The 19,600-nt window shown below is 36.0% G+C and overlaps 1 long non-coding RNA gene across 2 annotated transcripts in view; it reads right to left on the reverse strand.

Moving 5' to 3' along the window:
- The window catches only part of LOC107512939, an 85,374-nt gene extending 69,276 nt beyond the window's left edge, over positions 1-16,098 (reverse strand). For both annotated transcript variants that reach the window (XR_001597442.2, XR_001597441.2), the window contains exons 1-4: positions 15,936-16,098; positions 13,790-13,855; positions 7,557-7,866; positions 3,795-3,889 (exon numbers count right to left, since the gene is read on the reverse strand). This is a non-coding gene — a long non-coding RNA (uncharacterized LOC107512939). The remainder of the gene's footprint in view (positions 1-3,794; positions 3,890-7,556; positions 7,867-13,789; positions 13,856-15,935) is intronic.
- Between the last annotated feature and the right edge of the window lie 3,502 nt (positions 16,099-19,600).

Consider the following 19,600-nt stretch of genomic DNA (forward strand, 5'->3'; position numbering starts at 1 on the left):
AAGCACACCCAAACCATTTGGTTTGTTCCCAGAGCTCGGACACCAGCACCACTATTAAATAGCTGTGCGCTGGGAGAGCAATCCAGTATTGGCATGCAAATGAGCGCACGAAGAGGCCAGATGCTGCTCTTTAGAAAGGAAAAGTGCCTCAGCTCAAATTTGGAGGGGAGAGAGAACCTGTGAATGTTACAAGCTCAAGGCAGCTTCGAGATTGTGTTCCATTATATTTCTTACAGGGGTGGAACTGCCAGTGGGATGAACCTAGGAAAGATGAATAGAACAGAACTTTCTGTAAACATGCGAGCATTCAAGCGCTTCATATTTCCATAGGTCCGCTAGAGATTTCCCACCACGTTTTTGGTTTTGTTTTCCGGTTTGTTTGTTTTAAAATTTGTTTGTTTGTTTTTCTTTTCAGGTCCGGAAAGATGCCTCTTGTTTTGCAAATTCGAGAGATTTATCTCTGCTTTTTAGTTGAAGGTGTCATATTCATAGGAGTTTAGTGATTCTCGAAAGCTTTATCATTTCAAATAAAATATTAGCTTATTGAAAAGAACGTGAATTTTTTCAAACTAACTCATCAAACATGATATTCATCTTTTGGTGAGCTTTTCAAATTTGTGGTGGAAATTTGACCCATTCGTAGCTGCCTTTATCTTATCACAACATTGACTGCCTTGAGGATAGAGTAGGAGGGGAAGCCAGTTCTCAAGAGAATGAACCTGGTCTTGCAACAACTTTGATAGGCTGTATTCCAATCAGCATCAGGACATTGTTTTTTCTCTTGGCTCATTTTTCATTTTCTTTTCTTCTCAATGTTTAGGAAGTCATTGATTTATTTGATTTCTTGAAGATAGAGATGATAAGGATGGAAGTCACAAGTATGTGTTTTGAGAAAAGGACTAATGAAAATGAGGCAGGCACACTCATTATATATGGCAAAATTCACAAGGGGAGATAACAGAAGACCTGTGACACAACTAATTAAAATATATAAGTGTAGTATGTCCCCTTTTTAATAATGGCATTTGGGGACAAGACATTCCTCTACCTTTGTTATCAATCATGTAACAATAGAATATACCATATATCTTATTCCTATAAACATTTATTTGAATACCTACTATAGGCTGGATACTGCTCAAAGCTCTAAGAATTGTCTTTCACAGAAAATAAAATGGCTCACAGTAGCGGCCAAATCTACACATTAAACCTCCTGATCATGAATTAATTATAAACTGCAATAAATAAATCTTTTCTGCAGAAACACTGACTTCAGTAAAAAGAGAAATGGATATAAATATATCTGGTAGGATTATATCAATTATTTTTCTTAGTTGATCATAGCGGTTTCTCTATATTTCTGAGCAGCCTTTCTCCATCAGTCGATTAGTCTGTAAAATTTATTCATACACTTAATAGATATTTATTGAGCACCATATTAGTTTTGTAGGGCTGTATATGTAACAAAGTATCACAAATTGAGTGGCTTAAAACAACAGAAATTGATTCTCTTACAGTTCTGGAGGTTAGAAACTCAAAATCAACGTGTCAGCAGGGCCATGCTTCCTCTGAAACTTCTCAAGAAGGATGCTTCCTTATTTCTTCCAGCTTCTGATAGCCCCAGGCACTCTTTGGCATATGGCAGCCAACTCAGAGCTGCTTCTAACTTCACATGGCTGTCTTCCCTCCGTGTCTGTGTCTGTGTCTCTTCTCTTCTTAAAGACACCAGTCACATCGCATTAGGGCCCACCCTAATTCAGTAAGACCTCATTTTATCCTGATTATATCTGCAAAGAACTTAATCCCATATAAAATAACCATCGCAGTGACTGGAGGTTAGGACTTCAACATCTTTTGTTGCGGGGACACAATTCAATCCATTACAAATACTTACTGAATATTAGTCACTTGCACTTGGGAATTTTATTGATAGTGATAAAATCCTATGAAATCTGTTGCGGAATTCACTATAAGAAGGTTCCTGAAGACATTCTTACTTCATCATAGAGAGTCCTCCCTATGATAACTCAGGAGAAAATGATCTTAGGATTCAGCACGAGGAATCGTTGAGTTTCTTCCAATTGCCTTTTTAACATTTTAGATGCTATTAGTTTCATTCATTCTTGTTTTTGTTTTTGAATTGGCTGCTAGCAAGTGCAGAATTAAATTCGGACAAACCACAAATAAGTATATAATAACCCATAAAAGTATTTTATATATTGAACATTACCCATTTCTATCTTATTCTTCTACCTTTTATTTCCTTTTGCCATTTTACATGTTTTTTTTTTAATCTTGGCAATGTGTTATTGGAAATGGCATTTAATGACTAATTCTAAGCAAAGCAAGCCAGAAATAAATAATTTTTAATTAATTAGGATAAATCCAAATTAATTTGATTTTCCCTAAAACAAGTATGATTTAAAAGACAAAATATACTGTCAAAAAGAATACCTTCTAAATATTAATCTATTTGTTCTTATTGAGTGGGGATAACAAAATATCAATGATATGACATAGGACATTTATAAGTTAGATTGAATCCTCATGTAATACTAAAGATTGAGGGAAATCTTTGAGACAATAAATTTCTGAAAACATCTATATGCCCTACGATGAATGAAAAAAGAAAACCAAGAAATTAACATGATCACTTGTTTCAGATATCTGAAAGCTATCAAATAGCAGAAGGAACAGACACTGTATTCTTGGTATAGAATATTGGTATAGAATATTATAAGACAGAATGAGAAGAATTAATAACCCAAAATGTTCAACGCTGGGAAAAGGATGCCCCATTCTCAACTCTCTATTATTACAAATGATTAAGCCATGAATTAGATATCTGAAATAATAAATCTAAGCAATTAGTCAGAATTTGGCTCAGAGAACTGTATTTCCTTCCATACAACTCCAAAATCCTAATAGTAATGATTCTATAGGTAGTTTATTTTTAATTTTAAAATATAGCCATTATTATATTATAATTAGATCCATTTAAGCAGTTCCAAATTTACAATTTCACATTTAGAAAAGAATTGGACATAGCAATGGATCTATCTAGGCACCAATTGTCCACCGAAACTTCTACAATCTTACTGAATACCCAGCCACAAAACCTAGAATTTGGAATTTTGGACCATTTTTCACCTTAATAATTTTTAAAAAATAAGCAACTGAAACTTATCAAAAGAAAATTCTTTGTCCAATTAGATGCAGCAAGTTTAGAGCATTATCAGAATTACAAGCCACCAGTCCTCAGACTGCAATTGAAGATGTAGCCATACCACCTTCCAAAGAATCAGAAAATTATAACAACCATTACCCAACCACTCAATTCAAGTCATATATGGCTTCTCCTTATGCAACTCCCAGACGTCTAGTTTCTAAATCCAGTCACTAAAAGGCATAGGGTGACCTTGCGGCTCTTTGGGTGGCAATTGTGAATGTGGTTCCAGAATCTCATAACTTTCAGACCGCATCCATGCACCTTGACTATTCTTATGACTAAAATTTCCCCCTATTCACACACCACTGAGCAGAATTTCCTTATGGCAGGATGGCAGGATTTACTCAATTATCTCCCTGTAAACATGTCTACTGTGCTGTGCCACCCTTTGATTCCTAGGTTTTCTTTCAAATGAATGCACATTCAGTTTAGTAGATAAGATCATCACTACCTACTCCCTTTCCATGATGGATGACAGACTATTGCAACAAAAACTGAGCAGTCCCTCTATGTTATTTCTGGCCGTACCAGTGATATGCTCTGTAACTTTAGCCAAGTCACTCACCCTTTCTATGAACAAAGTCCTTCAGTGGTAAACTGGAGATTGTTAGTTATACCAGATCATATTCAGGAATCACTGAAGTCTGCACTTGAAAGTTCCTATAGACAAGGGAAAGTTATTATTATTATTTTTATTATTATTATTATTGTTGTTTAGGACTAACATAGCTGCAGAACTTGAAGATTTAAGATCTCCCTATGGATTTTACTGTGGCCTCCAGAACCTGAGATTTAATTTTAAAAGAATTAAATTTCCAGTCTGCTTTACAGAGGTGACTGTGAGAGCACATGCTGATAGACTGTTGTCTTCAGAGGCAAAATCCAGACACACAAAGACAATGCCACAGCTCGAACAGGGGGTGACCCTTACCCATTCATCTTAATGGAGTGTTAAACTTGAAGCCTAATTAGGTCCACTTAAATGCCAACATTATTATACTTTTCCCTGCTTATCTTCATACCAGAAACAATCAACTAATGCACTCATTTAATCCGAGTGCGTGCAACGATCACATCCAGACACCCTGTCATTTTGATAGCCTGCTTTGCAGTCATAAAAGTACAAGTTTTAAACTTGCACTTTGGTTGTTTTTAATTATCCATATAATTAGATTACTTTCTATTACCTTGAAATTTTAGAGGTGAGACTATATACACATATGTATGACGTTTGTAAGACAATGGGGCCTGATTACTATTCCCATAAGAAACTGGTATCAAACTTGCTCCCAGGATGACAAACTAAGATGTGTCAAATGAAAGATCCCATTCCTGCCCTTCAGAGAAGGTCGCAGCTTTATAGTTTATAAATTGTGTATGTGCCTGAACTTTCTACATTCCCTTTCTTATTCATCATTGCTGCCTGGACTCCCTTTTAATTTTTAATTCCTACAACAAACCTTGGAAGAAACAGAATTAAGAATATATAAATCCACACTTGCTTATGTTAAACCTAGGAGGATCCAGATCTAGGCACTCGATTGAAAGTCTTTGACTACCTTATAAAATATCTTATAAAACTGTGCTTATTTACTCATGACTGTAAGGAGATTAGCTTGTTTTTCTTTATTGGGCTCTGTGCCAAGATGGCATACAAGAAAATTTTTGGAAGTTCGTCATCTAGGCTTGTGGATAAAGACATTGCTGGGTGTCTTCAAGATGTGACAAATTTCTCACTTATCTACTTACACTCTCTTCCACCTAAAACCATACCTCATATGCCCCAGGATCTGAATATCAAAGAAAATGAGGCTTGGAGGAACATTTTCCAAATGTGTCTGTAGTAGGCACTGCTAGTGTACATCTTGGTTTTCCTACCCTTCCTAGGCAAACAGAAAACTGTATTTCTTAGCCCCCTTTGCAGTTGTGTGAGACTATAACTAATTCTGGCCAATGGATTGGAACATGAAGGTCACTCTGGGGAGGAAATACTTGAGAGCCAATGCATAATCTCCAATGCTCTTTTTCTCTGCTTAGACAAAATCCGGAGCCCATATTGAGAGAAGAGTGTCATGAGAAGAGTAACCTGGAATGCTTGGTCTTTGCATGGAAAGACTTGGAGAAATGTTTGGGCCAGCAGAAGGTTTACATGACTGGAAATAATACTGTTTGGTTAACCATTAAGATTTTGGTATTCTTTGTTGCTACAACAATACCTAGCCTATCTGATCTTAAAAAATGTCTCAGAATTAATTTCCAAGTGTAACCTCACTAGATGGACACCCATATAGAATTGTCATCGCTGCCTTCTTCCAGCTTCAAATACAAAACAGTGAACAAATGAAGATGGGAAAGTCCCTCTAAACAGCCCACCATGCTTTGATTTCACTCCACATTGTTGATTCCCTTGTGTCTTATACTTTGTCTTGAAGGAAATGAATTAAGTCACATCACAGCTGCTCTTTTCCACTAAGAAAAAGACTGGAAGACAGTGTTTGCTCACAATGCTCGAGGCATTTTCCAGAGACAGGGAATTAACACCAAAGCCAGGCCAGAGTCTAAGAGGCTTGGGGAGAAATATCCCTTAGGTGAAACCCTGAAATTCAGGTCTGCATTATTGAAGCAGGCACCAGGGCAAATGCCTATTAGCTAGCTCAGAAATAAGAAACTATCCAGAGAGCCATTGAGGAGAATTGGAAAAACAAAAGTTGTAATAAGCTTAAAAGGGGGCTTATGTTAATAAAAATATCAAATTATATCTGAATTGAGCTAAGGGGTATTTTTATTGAGCCTTATAGATGGTACTTGCAAACATCTAAACTTCTAAAACAGTGACTCTGACAACTTTGGAAGGTAAAGAACCAATTTTTACTTTGACAGGAACATGTTTATTGTGTTTACATTACATAATGTCACATGGGCCTAAATGGTTTCTGACTTCAGAAGGAGTTTGTTTCCTACTTAAACACTCCGTTATGCAAATTCCCTAGCTGATCCATAGATACTAATGAGCTCCAGCAGGGACTTAAGAAGGAAAGTGAGCCTTAGGGAGCCTTAGTAAAGAAAGGAGTGAAAGTGTGAGATGGAGAAAAAGGAAAAGCTACCACTGGTGAGGAATGGGCAGGCCACATAGTCAGGGAGCCCTTTGAATTAACTAAGTAAGGATCAGCTTGGCTGGTACAGGAAAACCATGTGCATATTGGAAGGCATGCTCACATCAGAGTCAATTGGAACCAGAAAAGCAATTCTCCAACTTACTAGCTCTGTAGGTAGGTCAGTCTTCACAACATAAAAATAAGGATGAAAATACCTATTTCATAGGTATTAGTGGAGGATAAAATTTTAGATAAGACCATGCATGTAATTGTCCTAATACACTGACTGTACATAGTAAATTTTCAGTTAATATTAATTCTTACTAGATTTGCATGCTATGGGAGTTTAACTTGTTAATAAAACCATATATACATAGCAAATGATAATAACAGTATTACAGGTGAGTCCCCTCAATGATTGGATTTCCCTAAGCACGCAGGGAGACACAAGTCTAACATTTCTTCAGTTGATCTCAGTTCTGTAGTGGTACTCTTCCTGTGAGCATTTCCCAGGAATGCATGAATGATACAATGGTCTTTCAAGGAAAATTTTCACTTAAAATTTCTTTTGGTATTTGACCCCTAAATACTGCATATGATACAATTCTACTATAAGGAATCCTGTATTGCAATTTGTGAAGATCACTCACAGTTTTGCTAAGCATTATTTTTATTTGGTCCTTCTTCCACTGTGACAAGTAACATAGTGTTGCAAAAGTTATAGCATGGGGGTCACCAGATCTGGGTTCAAATTTTAGTTTCATCATTTACTAGTTCCGACACAAAGATAAGTCCTGAACCTCTTTGAACTTCCATTTCCTTATAAGTAATTTGGGATAAACTCAGAGGAATGTAGTGAATATTAAATCAAATAACATATGTAATGTTTCTAACATAATGCAAACAAAAATATTAACTCTCTTTTCAGCCCATAAACCCCTATAATTTTAATATAGAGTTACCAGAGCATTGTATTATTTGTGAGCATCTCTCTCTCGCTAGATTACGAGTTTCTTGAAGGCAATGGCTAAGATCTTTTGTACTTTGTACTCCATGTATCTGGAAGGATAGAGTTAGGAATTTAGCTAAGGCAGAAGGAGAAATCAAGAGTGATTATTGGTTTCTGAGCACAAATGAAATAAATAAAACTATATATTATCCCTTTCCTTGTTATCCCTCTCCACCCCAAAGTAAACTTAAAGAAGTCATCTGTAATCATTGTTTCTACTCACCTCAAAAGCTCTCCTCTGTATACTCCAAAAGGCATCCTTTCCCATCATTTTGATACTGCTTTGGCCAAAGACACCACCGATCTGCATGTTGTCAAATCCAATACTCTCTCTTACTCAGTCTCTCAGCACCATTCAATACAGTTGACTGTTTTCTTTTTCTTGAAAGGCTTTCTTTTCTAAGTTTCCACGACACCACACCTTCATGGCTTTCCTCTGTTCAGTCTTCTTTGCTGACTCTTCCTGTTAATAGGCTTCTAAACTTTGCAATGCCATTTCATTCCTGGCCCTCTTCTCTTTATATATCTTCTCACTAGTAAGCACATTCATTCATTCATTGGATAGTGAGCACCACCCAAAAGTCAATGAATACCACATCTTTATCTTTAGCCCTTATCATTCCCCAGAAAGCCAGGCTCATCTAACCAATTATTACTTGAGGTCTTTATTTGTATGTCAAATAAATGTTTCCGAATTCACATGTGTAAAAGAGAATTTTTTATTTCCTCCCCCCACCCCAATTGACTCCTGCCTCAGGGTTCTCCATCCCAATAAGTAGCACTGTTCTCCCTGAAGATCAAGAAGATGAAATCAAGATAATGATCTAGCAAGGCTTCTCAAACTTTATATGAATCACCTGCAAGGGAGAGAGGGCTTGTTTTCTAAGTCAGTAGCTCTGAGTCAAAGCATATGATTCTGTATTTATAACAAGTTCCAAATGATGTGATGCTGCTGGTCCTCAAATCCCATCCTCACACATATTCAAAAACTCAGCAATATTTAATCAACCACATTTCACGAGAATCTGACTATTCTCCAACTCACAACATCTGGTCAATGTTGCCATCATCTTTTCTCTTGTACTACTGTCATAAATTCTCAACAATTTTTCCTTGTCCTGCAGGATGTTAATGTCTACTGCAGCCTTATAATGCTAATCACATCAGATATATTTTTTTTAACTACAGCTTCAGTTAAATCCCATCAATGATTCTAGAGTGGACCCTGCCTCTCATTCAACCTCATTTAATATCAGTCATTCTCTGGCCTATGATGCTCCACACTGATCTTTTATTTCTTAACCTTGCCAAACTGATTCCTACCTTGAGGCTTTTGCACTTGCTGCTCCCTCTGTTTGGAAGGCTCTTGCCCTTGATCTTTCACATGTCTGGCTCCTTTCTGTCATTCAAATCACAGCTTAAATGTCATCTCAGAATGACCTTCCCCAACCACTCATTCCAAAATAGCCACTCTGTAACCTGTCACTTGGTATCAAATCACTGTTTATTTCTCTTGTTTCACTTATTGCTATGTGATATTTTTCTGGGTTGTTTATTTGCTTATGTTCTGTCTCTCTTCTTCTTTCCTTCCCTCCCTCCATCCCTTCCTTTCCCCAGCCTTCCACCCGCACCAAAAGGTAAACCCCAGGAAAGCAGAAACTATGTCTCTCTTGTTACCAGTTATGGTTCCTGCATCTAGGTCAATTCCTGGAATGTAATAGACATTTGTCAACCATTTGATGTATGATTAGATAAATAAATGATCGAATAAAAAGTTCTGGAGTCTATTACAAAATGAGAGGGAATATGCAGCTGCCTGGCATCTGAGCCTTCCACTTTGTCCTGCAGGACCCTTTTTAACTCCTCTGAGCCCACCCAAGCCCACATAACATACTTAAAAGTGAAGATGAGCATCTGGGGATGAGTTGTTATCATTTTTGTCATTAAAAGACATGATGTTCCATAGTTTCTGCCACAAGCACTAGAATTATGCTCATCAAAACAAGCCAGTCAGTTTCCCAAATAAAAAGAGCAACCCCTCCGAATATGGACTTAATTTCCATGACCCTTCACTGATCACTTTCAGAAGCTTTAATTGACTCCATTGCCATTGATTATTTGGGGGGTGGGAGCTAACACATAGCAATTTAAAAATGTAGTTTGATTGGATTATTAGAAAACACATGCATGGAAATAGGGTACTTCTGGTGGACCACAACGTGTGATCCCCCAGCCAGCGTCATCTGTATCACCTGGGAACTTGTTAAAAATGCAAATTATCAGGCTCTGCCCCTGATCTTCTGTCTAGGGACTATGGAGATGAGGCCAAGCAATCTGTGTATTAAAGATTCTCCAGATGATTTTGATGTATGCCAAAATTTGAGAACCACCAATTTAAACCATGTACATAGGCCCTCATGAGTTTCCATTTCTCAGGAAAGTTGGTGACCTTACGAATATTTAGTCTAGGCATTAAATAATGTCCAAAAGAGTAACTCATACCTATGCAAGCAAATATTCTAAAACATTTTCAACTGAACTAAGTTTATCCAGGGAATAAGAATCAATCTAACTCCTTCACTCAGCTTTCTTTTATCTTTTATAACACACTCTCTTGTTCCCTCCAATTTAGCTGATACCACTCTAGTGACACAACTAGTTCTTAGTATTTGAGGAAAGAACTAACAGAGTTTTAAACTAACCATGCTAAGTAGCTCTCCTACACACACACACACACACACACACACACACACACACACACACACTCTCACACATAACAACCTATTTAGTTGCCAAAAGAAATTCCATGTGTGCAGTCATATCTGAACTATATGTATTTCACTCAGTTGTTTAATGAACCAAATCTCAGCAATGTCAACATGTATTCAATTCAGGCAAATATGATATTCTTAGCTACACAACTACAGCGTCTACCTGCTTTCAGTTTTGATCCTAGAAATATTTAAGTGTCAGCCATCACTAGTTTCAAGATGAGAGCCTACATAAATTAGTAGTGAATAAATTTGTTTTCTAAAAAATCAATACTTGTGTGTATTAATTCCCAGTGTTGGTGGCTAAAATCCATACAATCACTGTAGATCCATGTTTTATTTTCAAATTTAAAACAAAAGCAGATATTATAGGTTGCTTTGTAGGTCACAGTTTCCATGAATAGTCACTTATAGAGACAAAGCCCTTTTTTCTACCACCAAGAGCAAGTATATTTGTTGATTCTTATTTAATTTCCCAGTTGTCAAAAGAGAAAATATTAATATTATGATTAGAGTCTAAAACTGAGGGTGCTATTGTCACAAAAGGTTGAGATGAAGAGAATGTAGAGGACATTCCAGAAAATTTGAATAAACTACATGGTTATCACTTGGTTACATTCAGGGGTTTGGCAACTAGAAAAACTTGTTAGCAAAAAGTGAGAACAATATTGGAAAGTTGTTACTTAGATTGCCCTAACATATTCTAGGATGTTATTCATCCTTATATGGATTTTATCTTCTTATCAACCTTATGGTGCAAAAAAACACTGAAGGAAATATTAATCCTGTTCTTCGATGCCAGTATTATGAAAATTTCTACTTTACTTTAAATATCGCCATAATTGTAATACCATTTCACAACTATATTAGACTTGATTACTGAAGCACATTCATATCCATATAGTACATTGTTAATTTTAATAATCATTATGAACCTGTGAGGAGAGCAGAACAAAGACTTTTTTCTCTATTTGAAATATCAACATCTGTAAGTAAGAGATGCTAAGTGACTTACTCAAGACCACATAATTTGACTTAAGTGAATTCTAAGTCTAGCACCTTTTCTATTATACAGTACACATTTGACTACAATTCCTAGACATCCTAGGACATAGTAGAAGAAATCCTTGTTCAATAATGCAGTGTTGCTTTACCCTAACTTGATTATGTAATTTTTTTAGGCATAATTACAAATGTTGGTTTAAAAATTATATTCACTGACTGATATGAGAGATCACCTTCTACACTCAGGCTCATCCCACACTTTGCAATGTTTCTTATCATGCTAATGTAAAATGTTGGGAGTAGCAAGAGCAGGATGGATAAAGAAAGGCATTCATTACAGGAAGAAACAGCACATATCGATTTTTCTTTCCTTTGTAGAAACAGGTAATACAAGTTCATTGCCTATTCAACATGAAAGGAGAACTTAATGGAGCTATGGTTTATGATTCAGCCATTGTGTCAGACTTCCTTTCCAGCAATCTCTCCTCCATCTCAGACACTACCCCAGGACCCTAAGTAACCAGATAGCTAGATCTACCCATTTGGGACCAAATGCCATTGGTTCTGCAGAACATGAGATGGAATATATGAAAGAAACTAATGAGTCCTCACTAATGAGGCCACTCTTTACAGGTTATTTACCTACCATCACTGCGGCTGAAGAACACTGGAGATACATGCCCACCGGGGCTGTCCTTCAGTAGCACAAAAGAAAAGGCTATACTCCCCCCAGATGATGTGGTTAACAGTCCTAAGATCATGGCAACTTGAGAACACATTTGTTGTAGCAGAGTTTCTTCCAGGCAAGATATAGTCTCAAAATACAGAGGGGTTTAGGTTTGTTCAGCACTTTTTGGTTTATTTCCTTAAAACCAGTTGCGAATGTTGTTGCAAGACAATTCTCCATAGGTCTTTTATATGTGACATTTCTTATGAGCAGAAGCACTGACATAATTTGTTCCAGATAATCTGTGCCAGGACATTAGCATAGTGAACAATCTTGGAAAACAGTGTCTCCCTTCTAAGCAATGCACCAGCAAGCTGGTTGCCCAGTATGAAACTTTCAGACTCTTGAAGTGCGGGATTTCTATCCTGTAATACAATTTAACTGTACATGAAGGTATCATCTGTCTCTCTTGGCCTCAGTAAAAATGGGGAGTTTAGGGAACCAAATATGCTGTTACTTATGCTGCTTGTTGAATTGTGAATAATAAAATCCTTTGTCTCTGACCAACAGCTCTCTTGCTGACCTGAGCTTGAAATGACCAGGTAAAAATAACAGTATATAAGAGTTGTGGTCATTCATATTCAGTTTTTTTAGGTAAGTTTGCTGTATTACAGATTCATGGTGTTAGTCACACTTTGCTGCTGCAAAGATTTGTATTGAATTTTACTGCTGATCCTTCCTGTTGTCAGCTTCATGAGCTGGTTTCCAATCCCATTGGGCTAAAGGAAAAAAAATTAATGAAAACGTATTTCTATCGACCTTGGTTCAACACTGAAAAAATGCTGAGAAGTTATCCAATACTTTACATGTTTGCCCACATGAACAAATTAGGTTAAAATAAACTTCATACATAAATTACTCTAACAGATCTCGACCTCCTGTAAAGCCCCACACACGTATTTCTGGAAATTCCCAAGAAATGTGTCCTGCGTACTCCATTCCTTCCACATCTACCATGTTCTGTCTCTAACTTATTATTCCTGTCACCTTGACCATTTAGTTCCTGCAGCTCTCTTGATTCAGAACAGTAATTCTTAACTGGCGGTGGTCTGTACCCCATTAGACACGACAGGCCCCATCAGTATCACAGTTCAAGTGGAAAGTGCTAGGGGAAAAGTTTCTTGGGGATCACATAGCATAGTGACACTTTGGTGCATCTTTAGTGACATAGTCCTTTTTACTCTGATGTCTGTGGAGGGAGGGAGATGAGTCTTTCCCTACCATGATATATTTAGTGCATACTCAGTGTTACTTGGGCAACAAAGTTCTTTCTAGCCATATCTAGAACCAGATTTAATTATGAACCACCATGTAGTATTCAACTTCTCCTCCTCATCTTCAGTGGCATATAGGTCAAGCTAATCATACATGTAGCTTTCTTCCCTTGGTATCTGTTCTCTTTAAAGTTTCTTGGACTCTCTTCACAAAGAGTTTTATGGAGACAATCTCCCACTGGACTAGACATGCTTGAAGCCCCAGGGGTTCTTGCCCCAGGCTTCTGCATGGCTTATTTCTTTATCTCCTTCAAGTTTGGCTCAGAAGTTATCTGGTCAGATAAGTCTTTCTTGACTACCCACTTAAAAATGTTAGCCTTCACTCCCACCCGTTATCCCCTTCTCTGCCTTATTTCACTCTGTCGTACTAATTACTTCCGAATGTATTTAAAATGGATTTCTTCTGTTATCATTGTTGTCCCCCACTGAAATATAAGTTCAAAGAAGGCAAAGGTCTTCATTTCTTTGTCTCACTGACATGCTTAGAAAGGGGCCCAGCACCCAATTGATCCTCAATAAATACTTAAAGAGTGAATGACTAAATTCTTGATCAGGCCACATGTGTAATGTGCTTCTCACATAAATTCCATTGGCTATATGCTCAGTAAACCTTCTGCCCAGTAAACTATTTTGGCTGAAAAGATAATTGTGAATAATGATACAAAGAAGTTATACTCACATGAAGGACCGAGTAGTTGGGTAAATAATAATAATAATCCAGTCTTTCCTTCTGGTCACCTTTCACCTTCGAAATAAGGGCAGAAAATGCAAATACCTTTAGCCTGTTCTTTGTAATGATTAGCCATTTTTAAATCTACATAGTTCTTATATTCAAAAATTTAGTTATTTTTAATCCCTTTCTTTTTCTGTTGCCACTTAACATTCCTTCAGAAATGAATTAAAACTATAGCAACTTTAACGTGATTCAAGATTCAAAGTTACATGTAATAAGCTAAGACAGGTTTCGTGTGTATTAAGTACCAAGAAAATTAGGGAGATTTTGATCATTTATTATGTAGGAGTAACAGGTCAAAATGGAAAAGAAAGTTTTGATTTGGAGTTCACAAATATGTGAAGCAAGACTCATGGATGGGCAGGTAAATTGCTACAAATTCTCAGATAAGCACTTAGAATACAGTTGACCCTTGAACACTTTGATAGGGGCGCTGGCTCCCATGCAGTCAAAAATCCACAAATCTTGAAGAACTTAAATTAGCCATCCACATAAAGGGATTCCCAACTGCAGAGGAATCAAAACTGTGAGAAAGCAAAACCCAAGGATACAGAGGGCCAACTGTATATCTATTGAAAAATTCCACATAAAAGTTGACCCATGCAGCTCAAATCCTTGTTGTTCAAAGGTTACATTCTTATTATTCTGTATAAGAAAATATTATTTAGTCTCTTAAAACTGTTTTTGAAGTATTCTAAAGAAAATGCTCTCATGACACAACAATGAAAACTGAAAGCTAGATACACGTTATAAGGTAAATAAACAATATATACATAATGTATATTATTATATTATGTATGTACATTATGTATATATATATTTATAAACAATAAATACATAATGTATTTATAGAAAGTTGGAATAAATTTTGCAAATATGTTAATAGTGATTACTTCTATCTCGGTCCATTTGGGCTGCCATAACAAAATACCACAGACTGCGCGGCATATAAACAACAGAAATTAATTTATCACAATTCTGGAGGTTATAAGTCTGAGATCAAGGTGCCAGGATGGTAAGGTGAGGGCCCTCTTTGGGGTCATATGCTTCTCATTATGTCTTCACAGGGCAGAAGGGCTAGGGGGTTCTGTGGGATCTTTTTTTATGAGGGCACTAATCTCGTTTATGTAAAACTTACTCTCATGACCTAAGCACCTCCCAAAAGCCCCACATCCTAATACCATCACATTGGGCATGAGGATTTCAATATGGGGGGAACACAAACATTCAGACCATAGCAACTTCCAATTACAGAATTAGAAGTCATTTTATGGTTAACTCCTAATATATCAAAATATTCAGTTGGCATTGATCACCATGTTCTTAACTGATGCTGATAGACAAAACACTTCAGTGACAGAAGATTTTTAAACAGTAAAATACATTTAGATAATGATGCAAAATAATTGACTGTAGTTGTAATAAGAGATGGCATTTAATTAACTTTAATTTGAATCAGGTACTGTGCTAAACATTTTAATGCTTATATGAAGCAGGTATTATTCTAATATGTTGTAGATGAGAAAACTGAGGTTTTTAAGATAAAAAATAACTATTTCAGTATTTCAGGGGCAGTGACAGATTTAATTCCCACTGTTCTACTCCCAGAGCTTTTGCTTTTAAGCACTATGTCCCATGAAAACAGTGTAAGATGTCCTTTAAGAAAAAGGTTTAAGTGAGTTTGTAATTTACTTTTCATTGAGATAATGGGCTATTTTCAGGTAGTTTAGCATTACTGATGGTAGTTATTATTCAGATGATTACTGTCTTTTAACTTTTTGTCAGATATTCACTGCCTCTCAGGTTAAGTTTTTAATTGTTTATTGGTGATAAAATATATACAACACTGGCTTGCACACTAACAAAAATAGGTATATTTACAGTTTTAATCAGTTATTATTAAACCACAGTTATAATGCAAAGCCTTTCTTAAGGGGAAAAATTGTTTCAAAAAATATATATTTTTAACTAAAGCTAGCACAAACTTTAAAGCTAGAAGACTAGAGTTGATTTCCTGATAAATGAAGAAAATATTAGAACCATGGCAAAGTGAATTGGCCTTCAAAAAAACTGACAGTTTCATAGACTCTACCTCTGAATGGAACGTTGGGGACTCTCTTGGCAATTCTCCCAGATGTCCAGGTAGAATAGGGTATACTGATTACTTTAACCAAAACAATCTGCTTTTGCACAAACCACCTCAGGTCCAACCAAGTGTGAAGCTTGTCAAACTGCCAGATCAAGAGAAAGGCAGTTGTTACCTGAGGAGAGAAATTGAGCAAAATGCACTGAACAAAATGAGCGCTTATAATCTAAGATATTCACAGTTTCATATCACCTAAAAGAAATTCCAGATCAAAAATAGTTCCTAGAGAGAACTCTGAAATAGGCAAAACAATGAGAGAGAAATGTTTACAAATCGTATTTAATATAAAAAAAATTAAGAGTTTTAGCTCACCTTTTAAGAAGGAATAATTTCCAGAAAAAATACACTTAAAAGTTAAGTGTAGCATTATAAACTTATATCTTTACAAATGCTGTCATTTAAGTTGGTAAGCATTTTAATAATCTAACAATTTAAAACTATTTTAAAAGGACAAGGCTGTGAGTTATCACAATGTTCACTCCAGTCTGTTTTAAGGAATCTGTACCTTTAAAACTTGATGTGTTAAATATAGGTTGTTGTATTCCTCAGATAGACTTTCAAAATTTTTTTTCAATTAAAAAATTTTAAAAACCAACTCTCATGTTTTTTTAATCTACTATTTTGTTAACAGATAACATCCTCAAGTTAAAAAACAAAGAATGTTCTTAATGTCCCTTTCCCTGAGGTATCCTTGGAAGGTAGCAGTCGGCAATGCAATCAGATATGTAGGGTTATTTTAGCTGCCTGCCAAAATATCACTCATGACTATTAAAGTATGCTGAAAAACACCATTACATCAATGACAGAAAGGGCATGATTGTTCTTATTTCTGGAATTCTTCTGACGTGAGTCAATTCATTGGGTGGGATTTCACTGGAAAATGGCTTTGGGAATGTTTTAAATGAAGGAAGAACAGAACCAAGCCTTCAAACACAACATAATGAAAAACGATAGAGTCAGACTTCACACAAAGGCAGTGACAGAGATCCAATTCAAAATAAAATTTGTAGCTATAAAAACTCCAATTTTCTGTGCAACTTTGATGTTTATTAATTTAACATTAATTGTTCCTTCTTAACAATCCACATAAAAACATTTCACCTTTCATATACAAAAATAAAATTACGTGACTACTTTTCATTTCGACTCCAAAACATCAGATTAAAGGAAGAAAAAGAATATGAAATTATTTTAAATATAGTTGTCATATTTGCCCCCAAAATTCAAAAAACATGGACGAATTTGGATAATTTGGAGATGCAGAAATAATCCATAACAAAAAAGGAGCTTCTGTTATATATATTTTTTGAATCCTTAGACTCATAGAACTTTAAACCCAAACAGAATATGCTGTCATTGAGATGGCCCACTTTGGCCTGGCTACTCAGACACAAACTCTCTCCTGTAACTCCCTCTAGACGGAGATGAGGTGATCCAATTTATGATTATTAGGTACTGTCTACTGAAATCAATTCTTCTGTTGGTTTTATTATTTTATGTGTTTGCTTTGTCTTTCCAATTAAGTTAAGTTAAGGAGCTTCATCCACCATGAGCATTCTCTATTTGTTAATTCCAGATAGGTTCAAAATGTTTTCTGTTTGTTTTTAATTACGAATAGGAGACAAGTTTCCTATTATTTTGGGTTAAGACTAGAAAGATACTAGCTTAATAAATCAATTAAGTTTGCTAACAGTTAATATGGTAACACATATTTAGTAATTTTCAAGCTTTTTCTTTCTTTTTTCTTTTTTTTTTATAAAAGATAATCTTGTTCAGATACCCAACAAACAACATTGAAACTCTTGTGTTTGAAATAAATGGAGAGGGTTGGGTGAAAAATAGGTAACAGTAGGCCGAGAGAGGTGGAGGAATGGAGGACCCTAAGCCCAGCCGGTTGGTTCTCTACCACTCTCTGACAAAGGCCACTGGGAATTTCCAGCCTAGAGTATGGCTTAAAAGCTACCAGTTTAGTCTGTCGTGTGATATATTTTAATAAAAGAAAAATCTCTGCTTCTCCCTCCTCTCAATTCAGTGTCATAAATTACATCTTTTATTTTCAAAGTCTGTTACAAATATATATTGAAAGAATGAATTGACCAAGTAAATAAATAATTGTAACCAAACTAAAAAAAATCTTTATTATAGTCATAATATTTGCTATGGTTGACTTGAATGGGATATAACAATGTAAATATAATTAGAATTAGAGAAACAACTAAAAGTATTAACTCTGACTAATGCCAACATCTGAAATTTTTAGAAGTCACTTTACTAAGTAAAAATGTGTACACATTGTCATTCTCTCCTCTCTATAGTAATAAAATGGATTCTAGGGTGTTTGTATGTTTCTGTTGCCCTAAATCCATGCCTCTCTCTCTTGGTAACAATGGTTCAATTTTTTTTCCCCTTTTGGGGTGCATTCATTCTTATCAATCTATTCATCACAGTGTTCCACTCACTCCCTATGCACCTACTTCATGCCCAGCCAAGGTGTAAGCACATTACCCAAGCCAGACTAGTCGGATAGTCTGACCCTGAAATATGAAGATTACCTGGGATGACTAGATGTAGGAGGAGCAACCAGCACTACTCTGCCCAGCCTTGGGGCCGTGAACTGGCACCGTTAGACCCTGCTACTTAAATCTCTGCAGCTATGCTGGTCCAGAGCCTTCTAAGCCTTGCATGTTCAGCCTCTTCTTTTCTTTTATGGACTACAGCACATCTTTACAATAGTATCCTTATTTTATTTACTTACATATTCATTTTTTCTTTATTTGTACTTAAGTTAGCTAGAGTCCATTTCCAAAACCCAAGAATATTAAGAGATATAGGGGTCCTAAGCACAGATAACACAGACAGAAATAGACTTATAGAAACTTAGATCAAATCATGTTCACATACTCAGTGAAATAGTTCCCAAAGTCTCAACTTGGTTTACTGGGATTCACCTCAATATCATTAGGACTTTTGAAAATGATGCTTGTAGTATCCTACTGCCCAGTCATATGAAAACTAAAGACTATTGAAGCAAGATCAGGAAAACAATTCACTGTGCAGTTTGGGGAAAGTTATAAAAAACTCTTTTAATTTCCATTTCCTCGTCTATGAAAGGATAAGATTAAAGTAGAAAAATCTACAAAGCCCTCTCTAATTTGACAACCTATGAATTTTTAAGTTTACAAATAAAGAATAACACATGTAACTGGTTTTGTTTTGTTTGTTTGTGCTTTTGTTTTTGTCTTAAGTAGGTGCTCAGAAGAAGACTCGGTGTCTTACTTTAAGGCAGTATTTAAATTTAAGACCAGATCCACCCAGGATCAGACTATGCTGTGGTGTGACTTTCCTCCAGAGCTTTGTAAAATCACTTTTTTGCGGTGAAAGTCAGTGCCACTTTCTGTACTCACATTTTCCCTTTTCCATTCTTCTATATTTGGGGGGAGGGAGGGAGGGGATGAGTTATAATTAGAATCAAGAAAATACTGTAAGGATAAATACAATGTATCCTGTTTTTATAAAACGCTGTTTTTTCCAAGCTATCAAAGCTCTTTACAACAAATACCTAATTGATGGTTGCAGCCTCCTCTGTGGGAATAAAACACTATGCCCAGTTT

This window comes from Rousettus aegyptiacus, unplaced genomic scaffold, assembly GCF_014176215.1.
Source record: "Rousettus aegyptiacus isolate mRouAeg1 unplaced genomic scaffold, mRouAeg1.p scaffold_m13_p_2, whole genome shotgun sequence".
NCBI classification, from domain to species: Eukaryota; Metazoa; Chordata; class Mammalia; order Chiroptera; family Pteropodidae; genus Rousettus; species Rousettus aegyptiacus.